Source organism: Ahaetulla prasina, chromosome 6 (assembly GCF_028640845.1).
Source record: "Ahaetulla prasina isolate Xishuangbanna chromosome 6, ASM2864084v1, whole genome shotgun sequence".
In the NCBI taxonomy this organism is placed as follows: Eukaryota; Metazoa; Chordata; class Lepidosauria; order Squamata; family Colubridae; genus Ahaetulla; species Ahaetulla prasina.
The window spans coordinates 14,966,790-14,981,999 of NC_080544.1; the positions used below are offsets into that span (position 1 = coordinate 14,966,790).

At 44.9% G+C, this 15,210-nt stretch overlaps 1 pseudogene; it reads right to left on the reverse strand.

The window, feature by feature from the left end:
- Positions 1-2,314: 2,314 nt before the first annotated feature.
- LOC131200784 (ferritin heavy chain A-like) lies at positions 2,315-13,038 on the reverse strand (annotated as a pseudogene).
- Positions 13,039-15,210: the final 2,172 nt, after the last annotated feature.

The window sequence follows — 15,210 nt, forward strand, 5'->3', positions numbered from 1 at the left end:
TTGACTTACAACCATTCATTTAGTGGTCATTCAAACTCACAATGCTGACAAAAATGACCATTGAAAACACCATTGAAAACCATTGGAAAAGGGTTCATTTTTCACACTTACGACCGTTGCAAATTCCCCATGATCACCTGATCAAAATTCAGAAGCTTGGTGACCGACTCATAGTTGAGTTGATGAACTCATAGGCTGCAGTGTTTTGACAAGCAAAATCAAGAGGGAAGTCAGATTCACTTAACAACCCTGTTACTTGCTTAACGGCAGTGATTCGCTTAACAGTTGTGGCAAGAAAGGCTGTACTATGTGGGGGTGGGAGAAATTCATTTAAGATATGTCTCACTTTAGTAACCAAAGTTTTGGGCTCAATTGTGGATCTCATAACTCAAGGGCTAGTTTTAGATCTCTCTTAGGTCTCTCTCTTTCCAAAGAGAACAGTTGTCCTTCCAGTCTGAAGGATGAGCTTCTGGGAAATTTATGGATCATCTTAGAACATCCAGCATTGTATGGACTGGAAAAGGGAAATGGACATTCCAGAATGAACTGTTAAAATGTTCACTATTAAAAGGCTCTCTATCCAGAATGTTAGGTTTTGTGAAACTCCGTGGAGAATTTAATGGCAAGCATTATTTCCTTACTTCATATTCCTGCATCTGCTTCGGGGCTACTGACTATAATAGACACGCAGACACCAACATCCAAGATGAAACTAATGTGGGACACTAGGAGAGGGGTCTGCTGGATGGGGCTATTGAGATGAACATTTGCCCGAGGCCTCTCAGATGCTTTGAAAGGTTTTGCCTTCCTTCCTTCCTTCCTTCCTTCCTTCCTTCCTTCCTTCCTTCCTTCCTTCTTTTTCTTTCTTTCTTTCTTTTCTTTGTTTCTTGCTCTCTCTCTCTCTCCTTCCTTCCTACCTACCTACCTACCAACCTACCTATCCAGGGATAGGCTTCAAAATTTTTAACAAAAGGTTCTCTGCCCGGTTGCTGGGGGTATGACCATGGTGGGCGTGGCCTAATTGGCCACCTGCACCATGGCGGGAGGGGGGTGTTTTTGCTCTTCCCGGGCTCCGGAGACTTTCCTCGAGCCTCCAGGAGAGGGAAAATGGCCTCCCCAGGCTCTGGAGGCCCTCTGGAGGCCAGAAATGGGCCCATTTCCAGCTTTCCCAAACTTCCAGTAGGCCCGTTTTTCGCCCTCCCTAAGCTTCCGTGCGCGCCCTGCATTACCGGCATCCAAAACAGACTGTGTGGGGACTCCTGGGAGGGGCGGGGTGGGGTGGGTGGGGACAGTCAGGAATGGGAATTGGGGGTTCTCCAAACTGCACAGAATCTTAGCTAGAGGTTCTCCCGAACTCCTGCGAACCCCCAGCAGCCCACTCCTGTACCTACCTACAATTTTTAAAAGAATAACTTGAATGACAGTTGAATAATTTTATGATAATTTTTAATCTTTGCATTTTGGGAGAAATATGTTCAGTCCTTCCTCCCTTCCTTCCTTCCTCCCTTCCTCCCTCCCTTCCTTCCTCCCTTCCTCCCTTCCTCCTACCTACAAACCTACCTACCTACAATTTTTGAAAGAATAACCTGAATGAGAGTTGATAATAATTTGAATTATGATAATAATTTTCAATCTTTGTATTTTGGGAGAAATATGTTCAGTTCTTCCTTCCTTCCTTCCTTCCTTCCTTCCTTCCTTCCTTCCTTCCTTCCTTTCTTTCTTCCTTCCTTCCTTCCTTCCTTCCTCCCTCCCTCCCTCCCTCCCTCCCTTCCTTCCTTCCACCTTCCAACCTACCTTTTACTTACACTTGTTAAAAAAAATAACTTGAATGACATTTGAATAACTTTATGATAATAATCCAGGAAAGAATGTCTGATTCACTCTATTACACTGGAGGAGACAATAAATCTCACCACAGTCCTCTTTGTAAGCCATGATGATTTAAAGCCACTCATAACTTTCTCAAGGAAATACATTTTGGGATGCAATTTCCCATCCCATTTAGGCCAAGTGAGCTGGCAAGCTGAAGTAAAATCTATTTCATTGAATTGCAGTCTGGCAAAGAGAGAGAGAGAGAGAGGTGGGTGATGGGGCCTTATCCGTTATGTAGGCTGCCATCACACCTTGTAATTCGAATAGGCTCATCATTTCAACAGGCTCATCATTTAAAAAGTGGTTGGTTTGTGTTTTTTTTGTTCATCAGCATTTCAGAATTACCGTATTTTTTGGAGTATAAAATGCACCTTTTTTCCCCAAGAAAGAGGGTGAAAATCTGGATGCGTCTTATACTCCGAATGTAGCCCCGCCCAGCTTCTCAAATGGAAGTTTCAGTGGCTGAAAAAAGGATCAGAAACGAAGCTTCAGAAAAGAAGCCCCCAAACAGAGCTTCAGAAAAAAATGCCTCCAAACAGAGCTTCAGAGGGTTTTTTTCTGAAGCTGTTTCGAAGTTTTTTCTGAAATGGAGTTTCAGAAGTTTCAGAAGCAGAAATAAAAGCAAAAAAAAAAGCAAGGCACAGAGCTCACAATCAAGGAACCTGTTGCTAAAATTCACCTCTGGGAATGGCTGATTGGGGGTATTCCGGGAGGCCGCTCCACCCGCCAATCAGCTTTTTTCTTATTTTCCTCCCCAAAAACTAAGGTGTGTCTTATACTCTGGTGCATCTTATACTCCGAAAAATACGGTATTTAGGGTTAAAATCCGCTTTTTCCTTCTTTTCACTAGATTGGGAAATATTGAAAGAGCAGGGTGAACAAATAATGCCCTTTTCTAAGTAGCTGGCCGAAAGTAAATATGACAGAGAGAAGAAACAATGTCAGGGAATGGCAGGGATAATCTAAGCTAACAAGACAGATGTGCTGAAGTTATTCCAACATTTTAAAAGGGTGAATTCACTGGAGAATATAAATCCTTCCATCCTCCACCATTCCATCAGAACCACAGAAGCTTCTTGGATGAGAAGCATAAATGAACGTGACAAGGTTTAACTGCTTTCACTTAAGGTGAGCTTGTCAAAGAGATTGTCGTGTCCCCCTCCCCCCCCGATGACCGGGTCTAGGAAGTCCTTATCAAGCATGGCAACAAAGCCTCTGCAGCTTTGCTAAATTCCTTCCAGGTTTCTCAGAGCAGGCAGGAGTCCAAGTTGTGACTTCAGCAAACTAGATGAGACTTTGCTTGACTCAAGGTTGGAATGCCACAAGCAGGTCCTTTATATAGGCTGTGGGGTGTGGCTTCATGACTCAGCATTTATCCAGGCCTGCCCCTCCCTTCCTTCTGCTGGTGTCGCCTCTCAGATCTCCGGAAGCGAGGATCCTCCCACTTTGAATTGTCTTCTGCTGTTTGAGAAAGGGAGGGGTCAGAAGGAGTACGCCCGAGTAATTCCAATCTGTGGCTGACTTCCTCTGATGGCTGAGCCAAAGGAACACACACCGTATGAGTGAGGTTTGTTTGTTCATTCCTGACATCCTGTCCAGGCATGGAGCCAGGGCCGGGGGCTGGAGGCATGACAGGCCATTCATCTTCATTATCAGACTTGGGAGGAGATGGGAGGGGCCCGGCTGAGGAGAGGAGGGAGGACGAGGCACAACAGAGATATTTGCCCATGCCATTCTGGGACAGCCCCAAGCACTTCAAGTTGGTACAATGGTCTCCCAGGGAGCTTGATGGCCTTCACTTGCTCTTCTAGGAATTCATTCTCCAGAAAGTCAGAGAGATAAAGGTCTGCTTTCCCTGTTGCCAGCTTGTGCACATCCACCAAAATCTGGTTGACCTCCTTCTCCATTTACAAGGCACGTACCAAGGCATCTAGACTGTTGCCCCATTCGCCTTTCTTTGGCTTCTTGATAATCCTGCAGCACAATACATCCTCCTCGCTTGTTTTGGTACTTTGGTACCCAGGATGAGGCTGGCCGAGTTGAGGGCCCAGGACGTGTGGTAGGCTCGGCATTCTTCCCGGCCATTCCGGCCGTTTCCGGGTGTCTCCTCTGGCCTTCTGTTTGGGGGGGCGGCCGCGGCGGGGGCGGCATGGCCTTTGGGTGCTGGCAACAGTGGCAGCAGCGGCGGAGACCTCCCCCAGAGGCCGAGGGCTCTTCCATCGACACCGGAGAGGGGATGGTCGGACGTTCTCCCACGGTGTTTCCCTCGGCATTTTTCCTCGGCCTTTTGCTGGGGTGGCGGCTGCAGCGGTCGTGGCAGGACTTCTGGGCTTGGCGGCGGCGGTGCCCCCCCCAGGGGCTGAGGACTTTTCCATCAGTGCTGGAGGGTTTTTTCTCCATCAGCGCCGGAGAGGAGAGTGCTGGGGGGGGGTTTTTCCATCAACGCCGGAGCGGAGAGGAGAGGTCTGGACGTCAGAGAGGCAGAGGGTCGGATGAGTCACCTGGAGGGTCCTGCCTGTTGAAGGGGGAGTTGGAGGTGTGGCTGGCCCTCTTGCAGACCCTCTGCAGTCTGGCCCGGAATGGCCCAAGATGGTGGCGGCGGCGGTGGTGACGGCTGGAGTTTTGGCCGTCGGCGACATGACGGCCTTCACCTGATGGGTTTATTCTGGACGCCGTGGTCCTCATTAAGGCTAGGCCTGTAGAGCCGGAGTTACCTGGTATGGAGTCCCTGGCCCATATTGACCTTTTACATCACGGTCTATATTGTATGGAGTCCCTGGCCCATATCGATTTTTTACATCAAGGTACATATCGACTGTTAACAACAAGACCGAATGGACCGGCTCGGAGGAGAGTGGCTGGTTTTATCTGGACCTGGGGCAATGTGGTGGCCGTTTGGATTTGGTGGTAGAGTAATGGCCCCACAGAGTCCTGGAAGTCCACGGTTTATCTTGCCAGCCGGGGAGCCGAGTTCTGATGCAGTGACATCTTGACCGGCCTGGATGGGCAGCTAACCGTTCCGTACTTTTTTTGTTATGCGGAGATTTTCAATTGCGGATCTTCTTGCCCTGCGAAATTCCCCTCTCTCGCAGGTCTGGCCTTCCACATTATCGAGGGCCCATCTTGAGGACGGGTTTTGGAACCCCAAGAGTTGGCATGCTAAATCTAGGAGGCTTAGGGGATTTTTAACAAACTGTTTTAATCGTTTTTTTAAGGGGGGTTTAATGGGGATTTTAAAGGGGGGAGGGAAATTGACGGGTTGGGGTTGGGGGGGAGGATGGGGGGGGATCTCGTCGGGGAGGGTGCCAAGTCCAGCTGATGTTCGTGGCGGCAACTTAACGGGTCCTAAGGTGACAGGGGTGGGTTTAGTTCCAGTTTATCAGGGTCAGGTCATCGATACGGTAAGTGGGAGAGGCAGATATGATGGAAGGGGGGGCCACATCAGGTTCAGGGGGTACGCCCTCGCTATTTAAGAGCGATTGCGTGCTCCGGCCCCCCAGGATTTTCCCGTTCCCCAAGTGGCCAGGATACTCAGGACCTGGGCCTTCGGCTGATGTTATGTAACACTAGATCCGTGGTTAACAAAGCCCCCCAATATCAGATCTAATTCAGGAGGGGACCACGGATGTTATGGGCATTACGGAGACCTGGTTGGGCACCGAAGGGGGGGTTCCCCTAGTGGAGATGTGCCCACCAGGTTTCCCGAGCATTCCATCAGCCGAGGGCCCAGGGTAGGGGAGGTGGGATAGCAGTTATTATTAAGGAGAGTCTGGAACCGAGGGAGACCACTGTGCCTCAGATATCCGGATGTGAATCCCTCTACGTGAAGTGGGGTCGTAGGACTCAGATGGGCTTGTTGATCATGTACCTGGCTCCTTGCTGCGTGACAACAGCCCTGCCCGAGCTGCTGGAATTGCTGGCTGGGTTGGCAGTTGAAACCCCTAGACTGTTGGTCATGGGGGATTTCAATCTGCCATCAACTGGCATGGCCTCTTCGGCGGCTCGGGAGTTCATGGCTTCCATGACGGCCATGGACCTGACTCAATTAGTTGACCGTCCTACCCACGTCGGGGGTGGCACCCTAGATTTGATTTTTATCTCTGGCCAGTGGTTGAATGATCTGATTTTAAGGGATTTAGTTGTTGAACCTTTGTCATGGTCAGACCATTCCCTCCTTCGTCTAGACTTTCTGACCGCCACCCATCACCGCAGGGAGACGGAACCAATACGTTGGTTCCGTCCCAGGCGCCTGATGGACCCTGAGAGGTTCCTGACAGAGCTTGGGCCGTTTCCTGAGAATCTGGCCCACGGCACGACTGAAGAACTAGTTGCGGCCTGGGAACACACCGCGGCTGGAGCTTTGGACCGTGTCGTGCCTTTGCAGCCTCTGATCCAGCGCCGATCTCAACCAGCTCCTTGGTTTTCCGAGGAGCTGAGGGAGATGAAACGCCAGAGAAAACGCCTAGAGAGTGTCTGGAGATCCAGCCGCTCCGAGGCTGACCAGACACTAGTTAGGTCCTATAGTAGGACCTAACTAGTGGCATTGAGGGAGGCGAAGCATTTTTACGTTTCCTCCCTCATTGCGTCGGCAGATAACTGCCCGGCCGCCCTGTTTTGGGTGACCCGCTCCCTCCTTCAACAGGAGGGGCAGGGGGACCCATTACTAGGGCGTGCCGAGGAGTTTAACGGTTATCTATACGACAAAATCGTTCAGCTTCGGGACAGTTGGATCAAAATTGGGTAGATCCAGGCGAGGGTTCCGAGGCCCATCTTGTTGAGGCTGTTTGGGATAGCTTTGATCCTGTGACTCCCGAGGACATGGACAGGTTGCTGGGAAGGTTGAATGCCACCACATGTTTACTGGACCCGTGTCCCTCCTGGTTGGTGCTGGCCACACAGGAGGTGACACGAGGCTGGCTCCAGGGGATGACAAATGCTTCTTTGCGGGAGGGAGTCTTTCCCACTGCCTTGAAAGAGGCAGTGGTGAGACCTCTCCTCAAGAAGCCTTCCCTGGACCCAGCTGTTTTAGGTAATTACCGCCCAGTCTCCAATCTTCGCGTCACGGTGAAGGTTGCAGAGAGTGCGGTGGCATGTCAGCTACCCCAGTACCTGGATGAAACTGTCTATCTAGACCCCTTCCAGTCCGGCTTCCGACCTGGTTACAGTACTGAGACGGCTTTGGTCGCGTTGGTGGATGATCTCTGGAGGGCCAGGGATAAGGGTTACTTGTCTGCCCTGGTCCTATTAGACCTCTCAGCGGCTTTTGATACCATCAACCATGGTATCCTGCTGCACCGGCTAGAGGGGTTGGGAGTGGGAGGCACTGTTTATCGGTGGTTCTCCACCTACCTCTCTGACCGGACGCAGACGGTGTTGACAGGGGGGCAGAGATCGACCCCGAAGTGCCTCCTGTGTGGGGTGCCACAGGGGTCTATCCTCTCGCCTCTCCTGTTCAACATCTATATGAAGCCGCTGGGTGAGATCATCAGTGGTTTTGGGGTGAGATACCAGCTGTACGCTGATGACACTCAGCTGTATTTTTCCACCCCAGGCCACCCCAATGAAGCTATTGGAGTTTTGTCCCGGTGTTTGGAAGTCGTACGGGTCTGGAGGGGGAGGAACAGGCCAAGCTTAATCCCTCCAAGACGGAGTGGCTGTGGATGCCGGCACCCCTGTACAGTCAGCTGCAGATGCGGCTGTCCATCGGGGGTGAGTCATTGGCCCCGACAGAGAAGGTGCGCAACTTGGGCATGCTCCTGGATGGACAGTTGTCTTTTGAAGACCATTTGATGACCGTCTCCAGGAGAGTTTTTTATCAGGTTCGCCTGATTCGCCAGTTGCGTCCCTTCCTGGACGGGATGCCCTATGCACGGTCACTCATGCTCTCGTTACATCTCGCTTGGACTACTGCAATGCTCTCTACATGGGGCTCCCCTTGAAGAGCACTCGGAGACTCCAGTTAGTCCAGAATGTGGCTGCGCGGGTTATTGAGGGACCAGCACGAAGCTCCCACGTAACACCTATCCTGCGCAGACTGCACTGGCTACCTGGATGCGCTTCAAGGTTTTGGTGACGACCTTTAAAGTGCTCCATGGCTTAGGACCGGGATATTTACGGGACCGTCTTCTGCTGGCTTCAATCTCCCAGCGACCGGTGCGTTCTCACAGAGAGGGACTCCTTAGGGTGCCGTCAGCCAAACAATGTCGACTGCCGGCCCCCAGAGGGAGGGCCTTCTCTGTGGGGGCTCCTACCCTGTGGAATGAGCTTCCCCCTTGACTCCGACAATTGTCTGACCTTAGGACCTTTCGCCGCAAACTTAAAACCTATTTGTTCCGTCTCGCTGGACTGGCTTGATTTTTTAAAATTTTAATTTGATTAATTGGGGTTTTAAATTTTTAGTAATTTATAGGGTGTAACTGTGTTTTAGTTTTGGCCAATTGAATGAGTTTTTTAAGGGTTGTTTTTAATATTGTCTGTTTTCCTGTATTTTAACTGGCTGTTCACCGCCCTGAGTCCTTCGGGAGAAGGGCGGTCTATAAATTAAAATATTATTATTATTATTATTATTATTATTATTATTATTATTATTATTATTATTATTATTATTATTATTATTATTATTATTACTTTATTTTTATTTATTTTATTTTATTTATTTATTTTGTCAATCATATATAAGATCACAGGTAAAAGCATAAACATAATTTGGATACACGAAAAGAGTAAGTAAAAAAGGAATGTTAGGACAGGGACGGTAGGCATGCAGGTGCACTTATAGACCCCTTATAGACCTCTTAGGAATGGGGTGAGGTCAACAGTAGACAGTTTAAGCTTAAAGTTTTGGGGTTTTGGGAAGAAACCACAGAGTCAGGTAGTGCATTCCAGGCATTGACTACTCTGTTACTGAAGTCATATAAAAGTCATAACCAGAGCATATAAAACATTTGCTAGACCAATTCTAGAATACAGCTCGCCTGTTTGGAACCCTCACCACATCTCTGACATCAATACAATTGAACGTGTCCAGAAATATTTTACAAGAAGAGTTCTCCATTCCTCTGAAAACAACCAAATACCTTACCCCACCAGACTTGAAATCCTAGGCTTAGAAAGCTTGGAACTCCATCGCCTCTGACAAGACCTAAGTTTAACTCACAGAATCATCTATTGTAATGTCCTTCCTGTTAAAGACTACTTCAGCTTTAATTGCAATAACACTAGAGCAACTAATAGATTTAAACTAAATGTCAACCGCTTTAATCTAGATTGCAGAAAATATGACTTCTGTAACAGAATCATCAGTGCTTGGAATACTTTACCTGACTCTGTGGTCTCTTCTCATAATCCTAAAAGCTTTAACCAAAAACTTTCTACTATTGACTTCACCCCATTCCTAAGAGGACCATAAGGGGCGTGCATAAGCGCACAAACGTGCCTACCGTTCCTGTCCTATTGTTTTTCTTTTCTTCTTCCTATATATATATATATGCTTATACCTCCTAATATTTACTCATATATGTGTTTATATGCTATATAATCTTTTTGTATGATACCTACATATATTGTTGTGACAAAATAAATAAATAAATAAAAATAAATAAAATAAAATATTTTCTGCAATCGAGCTTGGAGTGGTTTACCTTGAGTTTGTATCTATTATTTGCTCATGTATTGTTGTGGTTGTTCAGAGACTCGTTGTCAGCATGTTCTTTCTCTTCCTGGGATTGTTCCTTCAAGAACTTGGCCAGATGGCATCACAGTGAAAGTGAGGACAAGTAGACATAGCTAGCGTGGAGTTCAACGTTCACCAAATGGTTTACGACAGCCTCACATTCAGCATGGTAGTTCTGACAGATTTGAGAAGTAATAATAATAATAAAAGAGTTGGAAGGGACCTTGGAGACTTTCTAGTCCAACCCCCTGCCCAGGCAGGAAACCCTACATCATTTCAGAAAAATGGTTATCCAACATTTTCTTAAAAATTTCCAGTGTTGGAGCATTCACAACTTCTGCAGGCAAGTTGTTCCACTTATTAATTGTTCTAACTGTCAGGAAATTTCTCCTTAGTTCTAAGTTGCTTCTCTCCTTGATTAGTTTCCACCCATTGCTTCTTATCCTGCCCTCAGGTGCTTTGGAGATCAGTCCGACTCCCTCTTCTTTGTGGCAGCCCCTGAGATATTGGAACACTGCTATCATGTCTCCACTGGTCCTTCTTTTCATTAAACTAGACACACCCAGTTCCTGCAACCATTCTTCATATGTTTTAGCCTCCAGTCCCCTAATCATCTTTGCTGCTCTTCTCTGCACTCTTTCTAGAGTCTCCACATCTTTTTTACATCGTGGCGACCGAAACTGAATGCAATATTCCAAGTGTGGAATATGGACCACCAAGTCATCATGAGAAGAGGAGGAGAAGGTCGTTCCTGAAGTTCAGAAGGTCAATGGGTGTCTGGATGAGAAGCAAAACGGTCTCCAAAGAAAAAACAAAATCTCTGTTGCTTTTTTTGAAAAAGGAATCGTTGGGAGAGCCAGCCTGAAGCCAACAGGAAAGCAACAGAAGGAAGTGTCGATTATGAGGAAGAGAATGACGGATGGCTTTAATTGTCTATTGACTTTAAGTAAGTTCTTATTGACCTGACATGACCATCCTTTTTCCTTCTTTGACTGCCAACTGGCTGATTCTGCATGATTTATAAACTCCGCCAGATTCTCTCTTTGGTTCGTACATTTGTCCTCTGTTCCACCTTAAATCTTTTTCAGATGATGGATGCTTAAACTACATTTGCCACCTAACAGATGTTTGATTAGTAAACTCCCCACGAGAGAGAGAGAGAAACCCTGATTAATAATTAAAGGAAATGTGGGATGGAGCCTTGATACTATTTGCATATTGAATATAATTATTGCACTGGTTCAGGATTAGCTATAATTCAATTACAGTCGGCCAGGTTTGTCCTTCTTCAAAGAAATACACCAGTGAGGAGGCAGGTTTATACACTCTTTGAAACTTTATTTACACTGTACCTTACACAATATCTTTGTCGAGTTCCTCTAATCTATCTAACAAAATGAAATTCAACAGTGAAAAAAGTAAGGTTCTACATTTAGGCAAAAAAACAAAAAACAAAATGCACAGGTACCGTATATGTGGTACCTTGCTCAATAGTAGTAACTGTGAGAGGGATCTTGGAGCCCTAGTGGACCACCATTTAGATATGAGCCAGCAGTGTGCAGCAGCTGCTAAAAAAGCCAACACAGTTCTGGGCTGCATAAACAGAGGGATAGAATCAAGATCACGTGAAGTGTTAGTGCCACTTTATAATGCCTTGGTAAGGCCACACTTGGAATATTGCATTCAGTTTTGGTCGCCACGATGTAAAAAAGATGTAGAGACTCTAGAAAGAGTGCAGAGAAGAGCAACAAAGATGATTAGGGGACTGGAGGCTAAAACATATGAAGAACAATTGCAGGAAATGGGTATGTCTAGTTTAATAAAAAGAAGGACTAGGGGAGACATGATAGCAGTGTTCCAATATCTCAGGGGTTGCCACAAAGAAGAGGGAGTCAGGCTGTTCTCCAAAGCACCTGAGGGTAGAACAAGAAGCAATGGGTGGAAACTGATCAAGGAAAGAAGCAACTTAGAACTAAGGAGAAATTTCCTGACAGTTAGAACAATTAATAAGTGGAACGACTTGCCTGCAGAAGTTGTGAATGCTCCAACACTGGAAATTTTTAAGAAAATGTTGGATAACCATCTGACTGAGATGATGTAGGGTTTCCTGCCTAGGCAGGGGGTTGGACTAGAAGGCCTCCAAGGTCCCTTCCAACTCTGTTGTTATATTATATTATTATATTAATCTGAACGATCCTTTAGAACAAGTGTCAAAACAGCCAGGGCAATTTATAATATCAAGCAGCATAAAAAGATGAGCAAGGAACTAGAGGAATAGTCGCAATGATGAAAAATGTGACTGGTAAATTAAAATCCAGACAATAAAACCATTAGCTCCTAAAGATCAGAGTAAAATAAATGTGTTGGTTTTTTTTTTTTTTTTTGTCTTCTACAAAATACAGATACTGGAGGTTTTAAAAAAGAGGTTGGACAACGATTTGTCTGAAATAGTATAGGGTCTCCTGCTTGAGTGGGGGTTTTGGGAAGAAACCACAGAGTCAGGTAGTGCATTCCAGGCATTGACTACTCTGTTACTGAAGTCATATAAAGTCATAACCAGAGCATATAAAACATTTGCTAGACCAATTCTAGAATACAGCTCGCCTGTTTGGAACCCTCACCACATCTCTGACATCAATACAATTGGGCGTGTCCAGAAATATTTTACAAGAAGAGTTCTCCATTCCTCTGAAAACAACCAAATACCTTATCCCACCAGACTTGAAATCCTAGGCTTAGAAAACTTGGAACTCCGTCGCCTTCGACAAGACCTAAGTTTAACTCACAGAATCATCTATTGTAATGTCCTTCCTGTTAAAGACTACTTCAGCTTTAATTGCAATAATACTAGAGCAACTAATAGATTTAAACTTAATGTCAACCGCTTTAATCTAGATTGCAGAAAATATGACTTCTGTAACAGAATCATCAGTGCTTGGAATACTTTACCTGACTCTGTGGTCTCTTCCCATAATCCTAAAAGCTTTAACCAAAAACTTTCTACTATTGACCTCACCCCATTCCTAAGAGGACCATAAGGGGCGTGCATAAGCGCACAAACGTGCCTACCGTTCCTGTCCTGTTGTTTTTCTTTTTCTTCTTCTTATATTTATATATATGCTTATTCCTCCTAATATTTACTCATATATGTTTATATACTATATAATCTTTTTGTATGATACCTACATATATTGTTGTGACAAAATAAATAAATAAATAAAAATAAATAAAATAAAATATTTTCTGCAATTGAGCTTGGAGTGGTTTACCTTGAGTTTGTATCTATTATTTGCTCATGTATTGTTGTGGTTGTTCAGAGACTCGTTGTCAGCATGTTCTTTCTCTTCCTGGGATTGTTCCTTCAAGAACTTGGCCAGATGGCACCACAGTGAAAGTGAGGACAGGTAGACATAGCTAGCGTGGAGTTCAACGTTCACCAAATGGTTTACGACAGCCTCACATTCAGCATGGTAGTTCTGACAGATTTGAGAAGTAATAATAATAATAATAGAGTTGGAAGGGACCTTGGAGACTTTCTAGTCCAACCCCCTGCCCAGGCAGGAAACCCTACATCATTTCAGAAAAATGGTTATCCAACATTTTCTTAAAAATTTCCAGTGTTGGAGCATTCACAACTTCTGCAGGCAAGTTGTTCCACTTATTAATTGTTCTAACTGTCAGGAAATTTCTCCTTAGTTCTAAGTTGCTTCTCTCCTTGATTAGTTTCCACCCATTGCTTCTTATCCTGCCCTCAGGTGCTTTGGAGATCAGTCCGACTCCCTCTTCTTTGTGGCAGCCCCTGAGATATTGGAACACTGCTATCATGTCTCCACTGGTCCTTCTTTGCATTAAACTAGACACACCCAGTTCCTGCAACCATTCTTCATATGTTTTAGCCTCCCAGTCCCCTAGTCATCTTTGTTGCTCTTCTCTGCACTCTTTCTAGAGTCTCCACATCTTTTTTACATCGTGGCGACCGAAACTGAATGCAATATTCCAAATGTGGAATATGGACCACCAAGTCATCATGAGAAGAGGAGGAGAAGGTCGTTCCTGAAGTTCAGAAGGTCAATGGGTGTCTGGATGAGAAGCAAAACGGTCTCCAAAGAAAAAACAAAATCTCTGTTGCTTTTTTTGAAAAAGGAATCGTTGGGAGAGCCAGCCTGAAGCCAACAGGAAAGCAACAGAAGGAAGTGTCGATTATGAGGAAGAGAATGACGGATGGCTTTAATTGTGTATTGACTTTAAGTAAGTTCTTATTGACCTGACATGACCATACTTTTTCCTTCTTTGACTGCCAACTGGCTGATTCTGCATGATTTATAAACTCCGCCAGATTCTCTCTTTGGTTCGTACATTTGTCCTCTGTTCCACCTTAAATCTTTTTCAGATGATGGATGCTTAAACTACATTTGCCACCTAACAGATGTTTGATTAGTAAACTCCCACGAGAGAGAGAAACCCTGATTAATAATTAAAATAAAATCAATGCGTGAAAAGATTGATGCCTATCAGAAAAAAAAGTAAAATCTCTCTCATCTGGATTCCGTAACCTCCATATATCTCTAAACTCAAAGTCTTCCATCATTTCAAAAAAGGATTTTGGTAATTTTGCATGTATAGGTATCTTCTTGGAGGAGGTTCTCTTATCCCTTCTTGTATCAATTACTCCATTCCAGTCTCCTAATAAAATAAACGAACTATAATCCCAGAGGGTCAACCTCTCATGTAACATTTTGTAAAACTTTTCTTGTTGCTGATTAGGTGCATAAATACCTATCAGCAAAGTCTATTTGCATCTATCACCAGTTCAATAGCAATAAATCTTCCTTGAATATCTGCCTCAATTAACTTAGCTGGTATATCCTTCCTGATATATACAACAATTCCATGCTTCTTTTCCAAAGCTGATGCAACAAAATGGTTACCCAATTTTGAATTAATTAAATATTTTTGGTCTGATAATTTTATATGTGTCTCTTGCAAACAAATCACATCATTTTTAAATTGTTTCAAGTAGTGAAATATTTTCCTTCTTTGACTGCCAACTGGCTGATTCTGCATGATTTATAAACTCCGCCAGATTCTCTCTTTGGTTCGTACATTTGTCCTCTGTTCCACCTTAAATCTTTTCAGATGATGGATGCTTAAACTACATTTGCCACCTAACAGATGTTTGGAGAGAGAGAGAGACCTAATTAATAATTAAAGGAAATGTGGGATGGAGCCTTGATACTATTTGCATATTGAATATAATTATTGCACTGGTTCAGGATTAGCTATAATTCAATTAAGGTTTGTCCTTCTTCAAAAAAATACACCAGTGAGGAGGCAGGTTTATACACTCTTTGAAACTTCATTTACACTTACCCACACAATATCTTTGTCGAGTTCCTCTAATCTATCTAACAAAATGAAATTCAACAGTGAAAAAGTAAGGTTCTACATTTAGGCAAAACCAAAATGCACAGGTACCGTATATGTGGTACCTTGCTCAATAGTAGTACCTGTGAGAGGATCTTGGAGTCCTAGTGGATAACCATTTAGATATGAGCCAGCAGTGCAGCAGCTGCTAAAAAAGCCAACACAGTTCTGGGCTGCATCAACAGAGGGATAGAATCAAGATCACGTGAAGTGTTAGTGCCACTTTATAATGCCTTGATGAG